Below are 17,311 nucleotides of genomic sequence, written 5' to 3' on the forward strand. Positions count from 1 at the left end.
GATGTAGTGCATGTTTCTACCCACACATGTCGCTTTATCCACTTGCTGGGATACTCTGTACCGGAGCATTCTAGTGATCTTTTCACAGCTTGCAAGCCAACCATGGGAAGGTATTTCGCGTATTAAACATTTAAAATACTGTCACAGACGTCTACTTTTATGTTAACAGTTTAACCCAGTAAGACAAGTAACACAGTTAACAACCGTGGGTTTTTATTAAGGCAGCTTGACTGACGGCACGTAAATACGAGTAATGTTTTTGATCTAGTATTTTAGAAAGAGAGCACTTAGCGACTTCCAACGAACCTTATTCATGATTTCAAATAACATTAAACTAATGCAAGGTTTCCTACAACTAATTCTCGGTGCCCTCAGTTACACCCACATAATTTCTGTCTCACTGACCTCTGAACAGAATGATAACCGCAGACTTCTCGATGATCACCTGTTATTTCGATACCATTATTGCTATATCTTTCATCAGCTCCGTCTGAAATCTGCATAATAACCGACAATTAGATGCATGTTACGTTTTATCGACTTCAGCTGAGCGTAGCTCTTCACACATTAAAAAAAAAAAACCCTAAATGTAAGTATTAATTGGAACAATCGGTTTAATGGCCAACTTTCCTGATCATAATGTAACATGGAGCAGAATGAGGCACTAATGCGCAGTTAGTAAACAATAATTTTTAATTATGAAAGGAATAAATCCAAACACGTTTATCACTGGTCGTGAGAAATGATAATCGAGTTGATGTGTTTCATCCATTTTCTTAAGGACATTTAAACATTTAATTTTGCTTGCCGTTCTTCACTCTTGAGTACACTACACTCGTCTTTGTGATATGTATTGTAGTGTCTTTCAATTGGAAACTTACGCTGGCCGCCTATTATCCGGCGGCATAGTAAACACTGTGAGTTTTCACCAACGGCTACAAAAAAGAATTGCAGTTCCCAATCATTTTTAAACGACTGAGAACATAGATCTCCCGTCCTGTGCTTTTTCACAGTACCTGCCATTTCTCAGTACTTCTCTGTTAAGGTTATGGTTACCAGGGGTAAACGAGACTGGGTATGTTGCGCTCTTGCTTGTACCACATAAACAGGGAAGTGGAGCCGCCACCGTTCATTTAGGACACATGTCTAATAACAGATGTCGCTGTCGCACACGTGCGCACATGTGCAGCACCTCCGCACGCCTGCACACTGTGCAGCGTTTGGCCGGCCCTGGTATAGACGAAGGCATAATAGGTTTCTAATTGGCTGACTGGTAGAAAATGTGATGCTTGACGCTAGGTGCGTTTTAGACAAAATAGAAAACTTTTGAGTGCTGTTTCAGTTAAATTTTTACTACGTGCAAATAAATTAAAGTTTCTTATTTTCCCCTTTATTCCTTAACTGCAAGATTGCAAGATCGCCTGAGACACCATAGGTTTTAGATTAGACATCCATGCGACATAATGCGGCGAGAACGCTTTTGTAGCTGTTCCCTACGTTAAACAGAAAAGAACTGCGGACCTTTCCTGCAGTAGGGAAGGCGAAATACCGGAGTGCGAGAGATACGCCGGCAGCGGCGACCACCACTTCCAGGAGCTGCGGCCAGCTTTCCGCTCGCTGGCTTCCGGCTGCACAATGTAATTACACAGTACTCTGCCGCTGCCAGGCGCCACGCGCACTCCCTAGAGGCGGCTCGCTTTTCGCAATGCGCCGTCTAATTCAACTTCTGTCCGTACCTCGAAGTAATCACTGTTCTGTTAACATTCGTTAGATGTGGTGGTGGTTAGTCACGCACATAACGTATGGATTTAAATCATAGCATCCATAGAATATTTGAAGAGAGATGAGAATGTCGCCAGAATAATTGACCAGAAGTTGAGATAGCGAAATAAATTGACACTTTCCACCATACTACAAATATGATTCTCAATGTCGTAAAAAATGAAAACTCAAAATTTACCATAACCGTAGCATAATAACTGAAGAAACAATTCGATGCTATTGACCTAACAATGATGAATAAAAGTAATTCGCCTTATTCATACACATCACCATAATCAACACCCACACTCTGAAAACCACCTGAAATGAAAAGATGGCATAAGTTAAATTCTATGTAGAAATGTAAGCCTGTCTACGTTGTCTTTGTGGTAATACTGGACTACGACGTTATTAAAGGATGACAGTTCTACATCTACAGCCATACTCCGCAAGCCACCTGACGGTGTGTGGTGGAGGGTAGCTTGAGTACCTCTATCGGTTCTCCCTTCTATTCCAGTCTCGAATTGTTCGTGGAAAGAAAGATCGTCGGTATGCCTCTGTGTGGGCTCTAATCTCTCTGATTTTATCCTCATGGTCTCTTCGAGAGAGCCGGCCGAAGTGGCCGTGCGGTTCTAGGCGCTGCAGTCTGGAACCGAGAGACCGCTACGGTCGCAAGTTAGAATCCTGCCTCGGGCATGGATGTGTGTGATGTCCTTAGGTTAATTAGCTTTAACTAGTTCTAAGTTCTAGGGGACTAATGACCTCAGCAGTTGAGTCCCTTAGTGCTCAGAGCCATTTGAACCATTCTTCGAGAGATATACGTAGGAGCGAGCAATATACTGCTTGACTCCTCGGTTAAGGTATGTTCTCGAAACTTCAACAAAAGCCCGTACCGAGCTACTGAGCGTCTCTCCTGCAGAGTCTTCCACTGAAGTTTATCTATCGTCTCCGTAACGCTTTCGCGATTACTAAATGATCCTGTAACGAAGCGCGCTGCTCTCCGTTGGATCTTCTCTCTCTCTTTTCTATCAACCCTACGGATCCCACATCGGTGAGCAGTATTGAAGCAGTGGGCGAACAAGTGTACTGTAACCTACTTCCTTTGTTTTCGGACTGCATTTCCTTAGGATTATCCCAATGAATCTGTCTGGCATCTACTTTACCGACGATTAATTTTATATGGTCATTCCATTTTAAATAACTCCTAATGTCTACTCCCAGATAATTTATGGAATTAACTGCTTCCAGTTGCTGACCTGCTATATTGTAGCTAAATGATAAAGGATCTCTCTTTCTATGTATTCGCAGCACATTACGCTTGTCTACATGGAGATTCAATTGCCATTACCTGCACCATGCGTCAATAAGTTGCAGATCCTCCTGCATTTCAGTACAATTTTCCATTGTTACAACCTCACGGTATACTACAGCATCATCTGCAAAAAGCCTCAGTGAACTTCCAATGTTATCCACAAACTATTGTGAATAGTAACGGTCCTACGACACTCCCCTGCGGCACACCTCAAATCACTCTTACTTCGGAAGACTTCCCTCCATTGAGAATGACATGCTGCGTTCTGTTATCTAGGAACTCTTCAATCCAATCACACAATTGGTCTGATAGTCCATATGCTCTTACTTTGTTCATTAAGACTGTGGGGAACTGTATCAAACGCCTTGCGGAAGTCAAGAAACACGGCATCTACCTGGGACTACGTGAAATAAAATAGTCATAATTTCTGAACGGTTTGCGTTAGGACGTTCAAGCTGCACGGTTTTCCGCGGGGCGTGAAGGGTATTAGTGATTTGATTTAGCGACGAAGCCCTCTTTCATTTCGATGGTTTCATTAATAAGCAAAACTGGTGCATTTGGGGGACTGAGAATCCGCATTTCGCTATCGAGAAATCTCTTCAACCTCAACGGGTGAATCTGTGGTGTGCAGTGTCCAGTCACGGAACAATCGGTGCGATATTTCTTGAAGGCATGGTGACAACAGAACATTACGTGAACGTTTTTGAAGATGATTTCATCTCCATTATCCAAAGTGACCCTGATTTCCACAAGATGCGGTTCATGCAAAACCGAACTAGACCCCCACAGAATCAGGAGTGCGTGTGATGTCCTGGAGGAGCACTTTGGGGACGGCATTATGGCTCTGGGGTACCTAAAGGCCATCGGCATGGTTCTAGATTGGCCGCCATGTTCTCTTGATCTGAACACATGTGACTCCTTTATGTGGGGCTATATTAAAGACAATCTGTACAGCAATAACCCCAAAACCATTGCTGAGCTGAAAACAGCCATTCAGGAGGTCATCGACACTTCAGCGGGTCATGCAAAATTTCGCTATTCGTTTGTGCCACATCATCGCCAGAGACGGCAGGCATATCGAACATGACATAACCTAAATCTGAATATCTGTAGTGACGTTTACATGTTGAGGAAAGTGTGGGCACGCCGTAGTTTGTACCTAATTTACGTATTTTTTCATATGGTTCTGCAATAGTCACTTTGTAGATAGCGGACTGTGGACGGTTTACATGGTCTAAAACTACATCCTTCGTTATGTTGCTAACTCCAGAAAGCAGTTGTGCAGAACACCCGCAAATTACGTCGTCGGATTCTCGAAGAATTTAATTAACTTTCTGATAAGTCACTGCTTAAACTGTTATTATATTAACGCACGTAAAGTGAGTGTGCTAATAATATACTGTAATCTCATTCTGCATAGTTATTACAGCTCAATATCTTTATTTATTTATTTATTCATGCTATTGGACTGCAGTTTTAAGGAGTTCGTTCCTTTGTAAACCTGTCAAGTTACTAAATTCCAGACGCATAAGAGTCTGAAACATAGGTAGTTCATAAATTTACAGAGCTGCTTTTTGTTTATTGCAGTATTTCAGCCTTAGCCGCAGTCATTCTGTTTGAAGTTTGCACCATATATTCAGAAGTTCCCTGAAAATATACGGATCAATAAATTGTATCGAGCACAGAAATCTGTAATTGTTTCTTTGCCTTTAGTAAAATTAAGATAATATTCAGATTGTGTTACACATTACGACACATGTACGAAGGCTCATCCATTACGATTTTACCTACGTCAATTATTTGTAGCTCACCAAAGTCCATTGATCTTCCTTGTGCTACACCATACTAAAGATTACTTAAGCCAGACATCAATTTGTAGAATTTTGATTATCTAGCATGTCAGCTCTACTTTCATTTAAACCGATTTAAAATCACCAGTTTAATAATTCTTAATTGTCAAAACTTTTCTTTTTGCATTTCACATCTGTTCGACCAAGGGGCCCAGAAAACGCGTGCAAACTCTTCCACTCACTTTTCTGGTTTTCCAGAACGTCTGTTAGTGAGATTGTTAGCAACCCAAAGTAATAACTTTGTTAATGTACATACTCTTTTTTTTATTCTCAATTTTTTTTTTATAATTTAATGGATCGAGAAAAGAGAAAGTACAAACGAGGCTACATGTTACAGCAAAACTTTAAAGAGACACGACTTTCATGCACTCTAACGAAACGGCTGTGTACTGTGATTAATTTAATTTCTTTTCTCTCGACTAACAGAACTACACAGTATGCGGGCAGTAATTGCAGCTACTGGCTCTATTACAAAGAGCAGTGCAACCGATTTTGCGTAGATTTTATGCGATTAGCCTCAGTGTAATTCGGAGTTATAGCGGACACGGACAATAATGGAAACGAGGCAACACACTGAAACCACGAGAATGCACAACCTGTTGCAGAAACCGCAAGACGCAATTTGCAGTGGAACGTACAGACAGGAGAAAGAAGTAAGTAGCATGGGGTGGTTGCGCTAACTAATCCTGGTGGAACTGGCTTGCTGCAGTTGCTAGATAGCGAAGACAGAGTACATTTGCATAAATACGCCACTGTGACGAAATAAGAAAAATAAGAGTGATATTTCATTACAATGACCGTTCCTCATTACGTGTCGTAGAATTTCCATCTTAAGGTTTATCGAGCTAGCCATTAGAGCCCAGATACTCGAGCCAAAAGGTCTGCGATTGGATTGAAAATGTCGTAGCAAAAAGAACGCAGTACGTGTTTCTTAATGAGACAGTGAGAAGCGAAAGTAAGAAGTGTGTTACTACTGCTACTATTCATTACTTATGGGGAATTTTTGTGATGGTAATGGTCATAATGATGATATTAACTTACAAGGGAACCACCCCATCGCACCCCCCCCCCCCTCAGATTTAGTTATAAGTTGGCACAGTGGATAGGCCTTGAAAAACTGAACACAGATCAATCGAGAAAACAGGAAGAAGCTGTGTGGAACTATGAAAAAAAATTAGTAAAATATACAAACTGAGTAGTCCATGCGCAAGATAGGCAACATCAAGGGGAATATGAGCTCAAGAGCGCCGTGGTCCCGTGGTTCGCATGAGTAGCTGCGGAATGAGAGGCCCTTGGTTCAAGTCTTCCCTTGACTGAAAATTTTACTTTCTTTATTTTCGCGAAGTTATGATCTTGCCGTTCGTTCATTGCCGTCTCTGTTCATTGTAATAAGTTTAGTGTCTGTGTTTTGCGACCGCACCGTAAAACCGTGCGATTAGTAGACGAAAGGGCGTGCCTCTCCAATGGGAACCGAAAACATTTGATCGCAAGGTCATAGGTCAACTAATTCCTCCACAGGAAAACACGTCTGATACATTCTATACGACACTGGTGACGGCATGTGCGTCACATGACAGGAATATGTTGTCAACCCACCTAAATTGTACACTTAGCAAATGGGTAAAAAGATTCTTCTACTTTGCCCGATTTCGGTTTTCTTGTGGATGTGATAATCACGCCCAAAAAAGTGATGAAAACATAAGAGTTTGTCACATAAACTGAAAATAGAAAATTAAACTTTTCACTCGAGGGAAGACTTGAACTTAGGACCTCTCGTTCCGTAGCTGCTTTCGCTGACCACGGGACCACGGCGCTCCTTTACTCCCACTGTCCTTGATGTTGCATATCTTCGCATTGACTACTCAGTTTGTATATTTTACTAATTTTTTTTCATATTTCTACACAACTTCTTCCTGTTTTCTCAAGTGATCTGTGTTCAGTTTTTCAAGGCCTATCCACTGTGCCAACTTACAACTAAATCTGAGGGGGGTGCGATGGGGAGGTTCCCTTGTTTGGAGGATAATGGAAAAAGGCAGATGTATTAAAAAATCTTCTTGAAGCTGTGCTTCACAGCTTTTTTATAAAAGACTTATTAAAGTATAACCGCCATAACTATAAAATTTTAGGAAAAATAAGTAGATTAAATAGGATAATAAAAAAATAGTCCAAATGGCTCTGAGTACTATGGGACTTAACATCTGTGGTCATCAGTCCCCTAGAACTTAGAACTACTTAAACCTAGCTAACCTAAGGACATCACACACATCCACATTCGAACCTGCGACCGTAGCAGTCGCGCGGTTCCGGACTGCGCGCCTAGAACCGCTAGACCACCGCGGCCGGCAAATAGGATAATCGGTTATATCACTAGGTAATTAAAACATTTTAAAATGAACACCAAATGCCTATTATTTTAAAGCAAATGCTTAGTGATATAACTGATAATCATATTAAATCTTTCTTCGTAAAATATGCTCTCATTATGTTTTATGTCCAGGTCGTTCAGACGGCGGAGTACTGTGGAAGCTAGTTGCAGAACAGTAAAATTACAGCAGCTTTGTGGTGGTTATACATCAAAATGGCAGATGTATCAATTCGAGATAGGGATCCCTAGTATGAGAAAATTTCAAAAGGGTCATTGGTCTGCTGCTAACGATAAAAATCGAAGTACAGTTTTGTAGCAATTTTACTTATCTGCTCAACCAGACACTTGTTCACGTGTGGTGCAACTGCAAAAAGCTAAAGACTAAGGCGGCCGAGGAGAGGACAACGGAACAAGCCAATAATCTCGACAAACATAGATCCGGAAACCAATGGTTCCTCCGATGAGGCGTATGTGAAAGTACAGTCATGCCGATGTTAAAACACTGTTAATGTCTAAGACTTTTTTTTCGAAACACCGCGAGTCGGGTGTAAATTACAAAGTGCTGAACTGCTCTCGTTTGATTTTATCATTGCGGCTAACTGTGAAGCTGTAACTAGTGTTCAGGCAAGTATATCGGTCGTGGCTCGCCAATACAAAGACCTCCCTGGTCCCCGACTTCAGCACATTGGAATTTTTTGTGTGGGTATATTTAAAAGATTTAGCGTATTTCAGCCCTGTTTACAGTCTCGATGAACTGGAATGCATTGTGGATGCTTGTCAGTGTATTCAGAACACGCTTGGGGCTTCGGCACCGATTAGCAGACATAAGACCTGCCCTCACATGAACGGCGGCCATATTGTAATGTATTTGTTCTAAAGTGCTTATCTGCAGTTTGAATCCGCGGGCACTTTGTTATAAGGTGCTCGTGTACTCAGTCGTAATACCTCTCGTCGTTTATTAGGATAATGTGCATGTTTCATGGTCTTCTACGCGCTCTTTTTTTTTTTTTTTTTTTTTTTTTTTTTTTTTTTTTTTTTTTTTTTTTTACCAATAATGTTCAAACACACTGTATACTTCACTTGTAGATATGTATTCAAAGTTTGTGCCCGTTGACGACTATGCCATGTGTAACTGTGTGTGGTATGTGATTTATGTTTTATGCTACTTACAAATATCACGTATTCGCATCTATTATCCACTTGAGAATGAAGACATGAGCTAGTAGTTTGAAAAAAGTGGTTCAAATGGCTCTGAGCACTATGGGACTTAACTTCTGAGGTCATCAGTCCCCTAGAACTCAGAACTACTTAAACCTAACTAACCTAAAGACATCACACACATCCATGTCCGAGGCAGGATTCGAACCTGCGACCGTAGCGGTCGTGCGGTTCCAGACTGTAGCGCCTAGAACCGCTCGGCCACTCCGGCCGGCTGTAGTTTGAATAAGAAGGCACTCACTTAAAGTAACAGATTGGCAGAAGGAATCTCATTCTTTGAGTTTATGGAGGCCGTGGCGCTAGCCTAGAAGAAGTCGGTCTACCTATCTTTCGTGACAGTTATTTAACTTGGCGTTCCCAGTTTCTACGCATGCACTATATCGTCACGCAACATTCTGTAGTACCGGTTGAAACAACTTCGGTGTCGTTCTGACAATGTCACAGGTAACGCGAATCCTTGCCAGTAAACCCTGTTCATTCTCGAGAGGCGTCTCATATACAGAACCCCACATAAAGAAATGGTGCAGGGTTGGATTAGGTGAACGAGTTGTCCACAAAACCGAACCACCTCTTATTACGGTAAGCCATTCTCCATCATGCAACAAAAACTAAAGAATCCGCCTCAGTAGTACAAAAAAAGGGAATTTCAAACCTCAAATGTGGCGGAAGAGATTTCTAAACTGCGGCTCTCCGTGGCAACTGGTAAAGACAGTACACCGAATTGTCTGATGGTGGTGTCATTCCATCAACAAATTAAACAATTGCCTAAGCAATGCTGGTGGCCTGACAACTTCAATTTGATAAAACAGACCCCCCTCTCCCCCTCCCCTCGTGGATTCCTCTTGGTCGTCCCTGTAATACATTTGGTGGAAAATTTATACAATTCAGGAATTCCTCATGGCTTAGCTTTGCTGTCTATAACGCTGATACACTAATTTGACATCACAATATGGAAAAATTTGAAATTTCATATGGTTTGCAGCTGGATCACTGGATTATTCAGCAGTGCAGAACAGTATTCCTATTGCAGTAAAGAAAAATACCAACTCCTAGGGATGACCGCAGGTTTTTAGAATGGCTAGATAAGTGGCAATTATGCTCATGGGCAGTCTGATCCACTCAACCCTGAACACACATGACTTCGAACAAAGCGAATTCGATGAACAGTGGCCAGTTTTACAGCAGTTTCAAGTCAGTCTGCCGAGAGGTTACTCACATTCTTCATCGAACCTGCGGGCTTCGTTCGCTTGATCCAATGCTGTCTAATCTTCCCTTTCCACCCTTTTTTCTCCAGACACGTTCAGTGTGGACCACAAACAGGGAAACTGTCACATTTTTTCTTCGTTGTGTTACAATAACCAGTGTCTAAACAAAAAGGTGTGATCGTCACGTAATGGAGAGACGCACAAGCACATAATGGTGTCGGCCAAAATGGTTGAAATCAGTTACTTGAATTAACCGAAGACGACAAAAGTGACAGTAGCTAGTGACTTTAATGTACGTTTAATCATATCCAGGCGCTTGGGTTTCAGATGAGGAACGTAATCATTACTCTTATACCATAAAAATCACGTAGTAGAAGTGTTACTGAAATTAACAAAAAACTGACTAATGAGTATAAAAGTAAAGCATAACAGCACTCGCTCTGTGCCACCTTGGACACGAGTAAATATCTATCCTCGCTAGATCCATTAATGTAAGAAATGTTCACGTTTGTGTGTAATGCAATGGATAAGAAGAGATAAAGTTGATCCGTCTCAATTGTTAGGTGTCAATTACAATATGAAAACTCTTCCCTGACAATCGGTTATGTCGTCTTTATTCATTGAGGAGTGTGTAGGCCGCTGCCCATTCGCGTAGACATTCATGTGGTGACTGTTACAAGCTGAGGTGGTGAAGGCCGCGTGGTTTAGTTTCAGGCGGAAAATATAATCCGAGGGAAATAAATCGTAGACCAGCTGCAGTCTATGGAGAAGGTATTGAAGTTCGGCCATTGCTGCTTAACGTTAAAGAGATATGCGATGTGTCTGAAGGAGCCTCTGTCATAACGGAGACACTGAAAGAGAAGGTGGACGACAGCATTTGATTGCGCATATTCGTCACTGCGCCTCAAAAGGCACTCCGAGAGACTTCCAGTCGCTGTTTTCAGGCTCAAAACTTATAAGACAGCACGTAAACAGCTCCGCAATAGCATCTGAACTTCAGTGATCTCACACGACCAAATGCCAACAGCTTCTAGACAGCTGCACGTGGCCTATGCGCAAACGATCTTTCCTTTTACAGAGAAACTGGTGGTAGAACTCTCCATATTGTGTCCAGTTACATACACAAGGTTGTCACAAACACGTTGAAATGACTGTAAGCTTGTTAAGACTGTCGCAGGTTAGGTTGTGCCGAGATACAATTAAGGAAAAAATTCGATACTTTGCGCCGTTTGAGTTAATTAGCATTTAAGTTAGCCAATCAGGCCGTTACGCGCACAAATTCAAGGGTTCCGACAGAGACGATGTCAAATGTGTTGGTTCGGTTTCCATAAACGGAACAAGAGAGACACACAAATTGGACACGGGTCAGTAGTAAGGATCGAATCCGAGCTACAGGCTGAGCAATGTGGTGGGCTATCTTCTACATTATGAAAGCAACTGATACTAATTGTATTTGGCGGGCTGTTTGAATTCGCAGCAGTCTAACTGGCTAGCTGTAATGCTAATTAACTCGGAAACGGCACAACGTACCGAATTTTTTCTTAACAATTGTTGACACGGCCTACCCTGCAACACCCTTACAAGCTTTTCAGACTGTATCTGACCACTCTGTATATTTCTCGTGAACTCACAGTAAGTATACAACATTAGAAGTTAGGACGTTCCAGTAAACGCGAATCCGCAAGGAAACCACTTGCGAGGTAATTGTGAATTACGAGCCGCCGGTGACTTCATTGCGAAATATTGTCATAGTTTTCACAAATATGTTTTAAATGTAAGTTCTTGAAGTCCCCATTTAACGCGTTGACTAGGGCGAGACCGCAGGCAGACACAGTAGAGTTTCTCTCGTGACGCCGTGTGCCCCGCCGTTCCCACACGCTCCACTCTGTTTACTACAGCACATGTTTCGATGGCGTGTAAAGTTGCGAAAAAAAAGTTCAAAACGTTGAACAAGATATTGTACCCGATTTCCTGTACACCCGCGTCAACTGAAACAAGAAAAATAAAATAATGCACGGTACCTTACTAAACAGAGTAGAGCGTGTGAACACCGGCTGGCGTTCGGGCACGACCATGTAATCAAATGAAGCTATTTGGTTCCAGAGACCTTCTCAAGTCTCAAACATCTATGATGTATATATGCAGACTGAAGCGACGAATGAAACTTTGTACCAAGGCCGGGACTCGAACCTGGGCTCCTGCTCACTAGACAGATGCGGTAACCACTATGCCACTGCGGCACAGTATGGTCCAAAAATGGTCAGATAGAGCAGGGCCTTTACCTCGGCCTACAAGATCAACTCACATCAATCCTCCGGACGTTTTTCCGGGCTAATAACAAATGTGAAGTATACAGCACGACAATTGAAGAATTGGAGCACCGAGCTGTAAAGTATTCTCAAGATTTACGAGATAATGTGAGGGTATTGGAAAGAACCCTTAGCTCATTGCAGAAACGAGAGCAGCATGGCACCAAAATGCCAGGACAACACGTGGAACACGTCCTTTAACAGGTGCGAGTGAACAGTAAATTGTAATACGTGACAAACTCAAGCAATATTGTATTACTTGTTAAAGCAGCCCAAGGGTTAAACTTGAGCCCAACGAGGCTAATTTGGAAAGTATACATTTTAAATACAATCGAACTGAACAGTACAATATTTCGTAATAATTTGTATGAAATAGAGACCGAAGAAAGGACGGGAAAGAATGGGTGGGAATTCGTGACTTCCAGCTGCACAGGGCATTGTGATAATGCAGTGGCGAAACTTGAAAATTTGTGCTGGTCCAGGACTCGAACCCAGATTTCCCACTTCTTACGAGCAGTTGCCTTAACCTAGCCGGCCGTTGTGACCGAGCGGTTCTAGGCGCTTCAGTCCGGAACCACGCTGCTGCTATGGTCACATGTTCGAATCCTGTCTCGGGCATGGATGCGTGTAATGTCCTTAGGTTAGTTAGGTTTAAGTAGTTCTAAGTCTAGGGGACTGATGACCTCAGATGTCAAGTTCCATAGTGCTTAGAGCCATTTTTTTGAAGTTGCCTTAACCGCTTAGACCATCTGGACACGGAAGTCACGAATTCCCACCCGTCCCATACCGCCTCTTTCTCTCCCCATTCTCTATTTCATACAAATGTATGCACCAACTGAGTCATCACGACTGGTGTCTGTTCTGTCGTATATGTCCGACAGAGCAGACACGACTCAAATATACATAAATTTCGTAATGAAGTCGGTGGTTGCTGGTAACCACATATTCACAATTACTTCGCAAACTGCTTTTCTGGAACATTCTTGCTTCTCTTACCGTATATTTTCACTTGAATCAGTTTTCGCTATTATCAGACACACTGTATTGTATGATTATTACATGAAGACAATTCAAAGTTTGACTACAAAAAGAAATAAAACTAGGTCCAATAAGGTTTCTTCTCTTGCGCTAGTTGGCCCATCAGACTAGTGACAGCTCCAGAACAGCTTAAGAGAACAACATGGCAAGTGCCACAACCCGATTTCCAACAAACTCGGCTCAGTGGAAGAGAAGTCAAAATAAGCTAGCGTACACGTGTCTTGGCTTGTCTGTAGATACTAGACCGTTTCGGAGAAAAACAGGGTCAAAGATTTCGGCGTAACCTGGATGCCTTTTAACAGGCCAGATTATCAACTGCTATGGTGGCACAGAGGATACGGTCGCAGCCTTTCGCTTTTTGTGACCCGTATTCGAAACCCGATTATTGTTTTTACTTCATTCTTTTTTTTCATTTATCTATCCATGTCTGTAGAAGGTTACTACACGAATGTTTCTTATCGAGTTGTAAAATTACAACTGGGTTTGACAATAAGTGTCATACATTTACTATAATACATGTGTGTATGGTATTTCCAGAGGTTGCACTCTTTTTAAATTCTCATACTCCCATATTTCATTTTTATACCAGTTCCTACATTAATTCTTACATTTTATTCTTATGTTTATCCTTCATGAAGATTTGGTGCATTCCCTTGGCTAGTACCGACCGTAGAAACATTCGAAACATCAAAATCCCGAAAATCACGAGCATTGCGCAAAGGTAGGATTGCCAAAGTAAGATTTCCTCTTACGACTTTCACTCGGTAAATAACCGTTGTTAACAATACTGAAGCTTTCACATGTCGACAATAATTTCGGGCAAACAACGCATAAATGGGAGTTGCACTTGATTATTAATCAAGATACACGACGATACAAGACTTCAAATTAACATGGGTAGATAAATTTAAAAAAATAATGGAAATAATAAACAGGTTCGATCACGGGGGCGCAAAAGTGTGAAGCCTCCTCGCTAGCGACAGTGACACCATATCTATTGAACTCTTCAATCGCTGTCAGGCCACATATAGTACCTCAAAAACTTTGACCGCAGTTTTCTCAGAAACGGTCATCTACGGATAAGATGAGACATGTGTTAGCTTGTTTCGACCCCCTCTTCTACTGAGTGAAGTTTCTGGGAAATCGGATTATGGCACTTGTCGTGTTCCCCTCTTTGTCTCGAACACTCATCGGGCAGGCTAATGTAATATTACTCTAACTTAAATGGATCTTAGCGGTATTACTTCTGTCTCTGCAGAAATTAGAGCCCCCAAGGAAATTCATGGCCTTGGCTTTTCTCCAGTTGTAGTAGCTGTGATTAGTAGTCCACTTGCAAACATTTGATTACAATTTTCCGTATGCCTAATATCTGAAAGTTATTGGCTATCACCTGTCACTATCTTTCAGAGCTTCCGCTCAATTTCGGGACGTCAAACGACAGGACTATTTTTTATTTTTTTTTTAGGGTTGTACAGAGTTACGAAGGAACTACTAACAATCTTTCCTAAATAAAAAATTAGTTAACAAAACCAGATGGTTTTCTTCTTGGAAATGGGACAGTTATTGTAAGAGGGCGTACTGGAACGCCGTCCACGTTTGTATGGAGGCCAAAAGCTTCCAAGGCCGATTACACACCGTGTAGATGCGGTAATCGCAGGCAGTTGTGAAACTTCCGCTCCGTTCAGCACTGAATGCAGGTTACTATAAGCTCAGCGACACTCACGATTTTGCTCGGCATTTCAGGGTGTTCCCGTAACCTAAGCCCAATACTACATTTTATGTTACTCATTAAAGTGTTCTGTACTACAGCCCTTCCTAGAGTTGGTTGTAAGCAGATTTAAGAGACACATTTTGCTTAGTTCTGACCGGTCTCTCGGTTAATGGGTTTCTGTAGGATACTTCAGCGACTATTTCAGTAGACCGTTTGCGAAGTCTTAGCAGGCTAGCTGGGTACCACAGACAAGATGCTTACGATGACATCAAGTGACCCGTTTGTCTACCCACTGTTGACACTAGCCGCGCTTACATTGTGTGTCCACACATGTGCGCAGTGTGTATAAAAATAAATGTAAACGTTTGTTGAGGGCGTGATACTAGAGAACAACTGAAATATCTGTAGCTACTAAAGCTACTGCCTACGCAAAGTCTTCAGTTTTCCTCACAGGTGTTTTGCAGAGTCATTTCAGGGTTGCCAGCGTATTATACACTGAAGTAATTGTAGGAATACGAATCACCCGGAAGTTATACGAAACTCTGTGTTCAGAACTTACTGGACTTACAAGTCATTGAGATCCCACTTGGTGACAAATTTGTCTACTTCGTCTCCGTGCTTCAAAGCTTAAACCGCACCCCTTTTTCTGTCTCTTTCAATTAACTGTTGGAGACGGGTCAATAACTGAATTGTAACTATTGAAAAATTCTTACCTGTTTGTTACTGTAGCGTTGGAGTGGGTAAGTTTACAGGTACATGATGATTTGACCAAGAACCCTTCTATTCTTGCTTCTTGACAGTTATCTGGACACATACATAGCCTACAGATGACGTAGTCAGGCGGCGCAGATGTCCCTAGTTCTTTGATGAGATTTTCTCACTTCTCAGCCATTTCTTCATCAGTATTTCACATCTCCTTCACAGGCAGTTATGATAACTAGACATTCTGTTAAGATCATTTTCATTCAGTAGTTTATACTGAGAAACTGAAGTTGCGAAAAGCCGTTGACCTCAGATTGCGCGAAACTTTGAACAAGGCTGTAATTTTGCAACAGCAACTTACTTAAATTGTTTAAACACTTATGGGCTACTTTCGTTGGTTTTATTTCACTCTAAAAACGAATGGTGTAATAATATTATTTTATGTTAAAGATTTCGGTTTTTCTGAGTATCGGGAAGTCTGGCGCAATCCGTTGCTCAACTGTGCAAAGTTCGATACAGCTCAGGAGATGTCGGTTGCGGTTCACGGTCACCGGGCCACCAAAGCTTTTGCGCAGCGAACCTGGATCTGTTGGTTTGAAATCCGCGAACATCCGCTTTGTCAGGCTATACCGTTAACTACTTAAACACTGCATAAGATATCCTTTCGTGGTTGCCTTGTCGGTACTGAAATCTAGAAGCAGGGTCGAAAATGACACGCCTCTTCAAAAGGACCATAGACGACATGAGAGGAGGGGGGGGGGGGGAATTGTTGTCTCACTTTGTCTTACTATTCCCATTAGAAACTATAGCTCCAAGCTAATCGATAAAGTGCGGACATTGGTTCAAATTTCCCATTACCTGTTCTACCAGAGGTTGCTATTATAAGCAAATTGTCTCAGGTAGGTACGGTACTAGTGATACTTTACTCATCATGTCTTGGCCTTACCAACTCATTGAACAATAAGAGGAAAGTGCAATTTATTTAAACTGAGAAAGGCTAGTAGGAATGAGGAAGACATATACTAGGAAGATGTTTATATAAGGCAAATGGATGCGAAACTGAGGATTGCAGATGTATTACTGTGATGTCTCTTTCATTATCAAAGAGGTGAAACTTATCATTTATCTTGAATGGAAGCAAAAAGGTTCAGTTTTAGTACAAATATTTTTATTCCCCTAGCCAGGCAACATTCCAGACAACCAACAAACAGCAAACTTCAGCAGAACATAAACATTGGAGATCAGCAAATTATTTAGGAAATGTCTGGAATGTCATATGTCTCAGACCTATGACATACATCAGAATCAATAAAACTGAATTATGAGTTCTTCGGTATAACCAAATATCTCTGCATCAGAGTTCAGAAATACGTATTTGTGTTTCTGTTACTGAATGTCTCTAACAAATCAACAGACATCTTTCAAAATGATTACACTTATTCCCAACTGATAACCAGAAAACACACATGGTGACAATTATTTCTTCTAAGATCAGTCATGAATTATGTTGTATTTCTGTAAGACAGATAAATCTCAGCTATCATAAAAAGATAAGAAAGATAATGATTTTTACAGATCTCATTTTATTATTAACAAATGTTTATTGAAAGAGGACAGATTGTTATTTCTCTGAAATTTCTTTTCTGGTGATCCATAATGCTCTGCAGACATGCAAATGAACATTTTTCCAGCCTGTTTGCAGCTGCATGTCCTTAATCAGTCAGTGACTGTAATGAGAACTTTGGAGTGCAATGCTGATTTCAGTCAGGCTGGGAACTAAAGGTTGTGATAGTACATGCAACTCACTCGGCTCTAAAGAGAGAGACATTTGGCTGTGTCA

At 41.5% G+C, this 17,311-nt stretch overlaps 1 protein-coding gene across 4 annotated transcripts in view; it reads left to right on the top strand.

Annotated features, from left to right (window-relative positions):
- The window catches only part of LOC124721177 (filamin-A), a 537,279-nt gene that overhangs the window by 223,808 nt on the left and 296,160 nt on the right, over positions 1 to 17,311 (top strand). The window lies entirely within an intron of this gene.

This window comes from Schistocerca piceifrons, chromosome X (assembly GCF_021461385.2).
Source record: "Schistocerca piceifrons isolate TAMUIC-IGC-003096 chromosome X, iqSchPice1.1, whole genome shotgun sequence".
In the NCBI taxonomy this organism is placed as follows: domain Eukaryota; kingdom Metazoa; phylum Arthropoda; class Insecta; order Orthoptera; family Acrididae; genus Schistocerca; species Schistocerca piceifrons.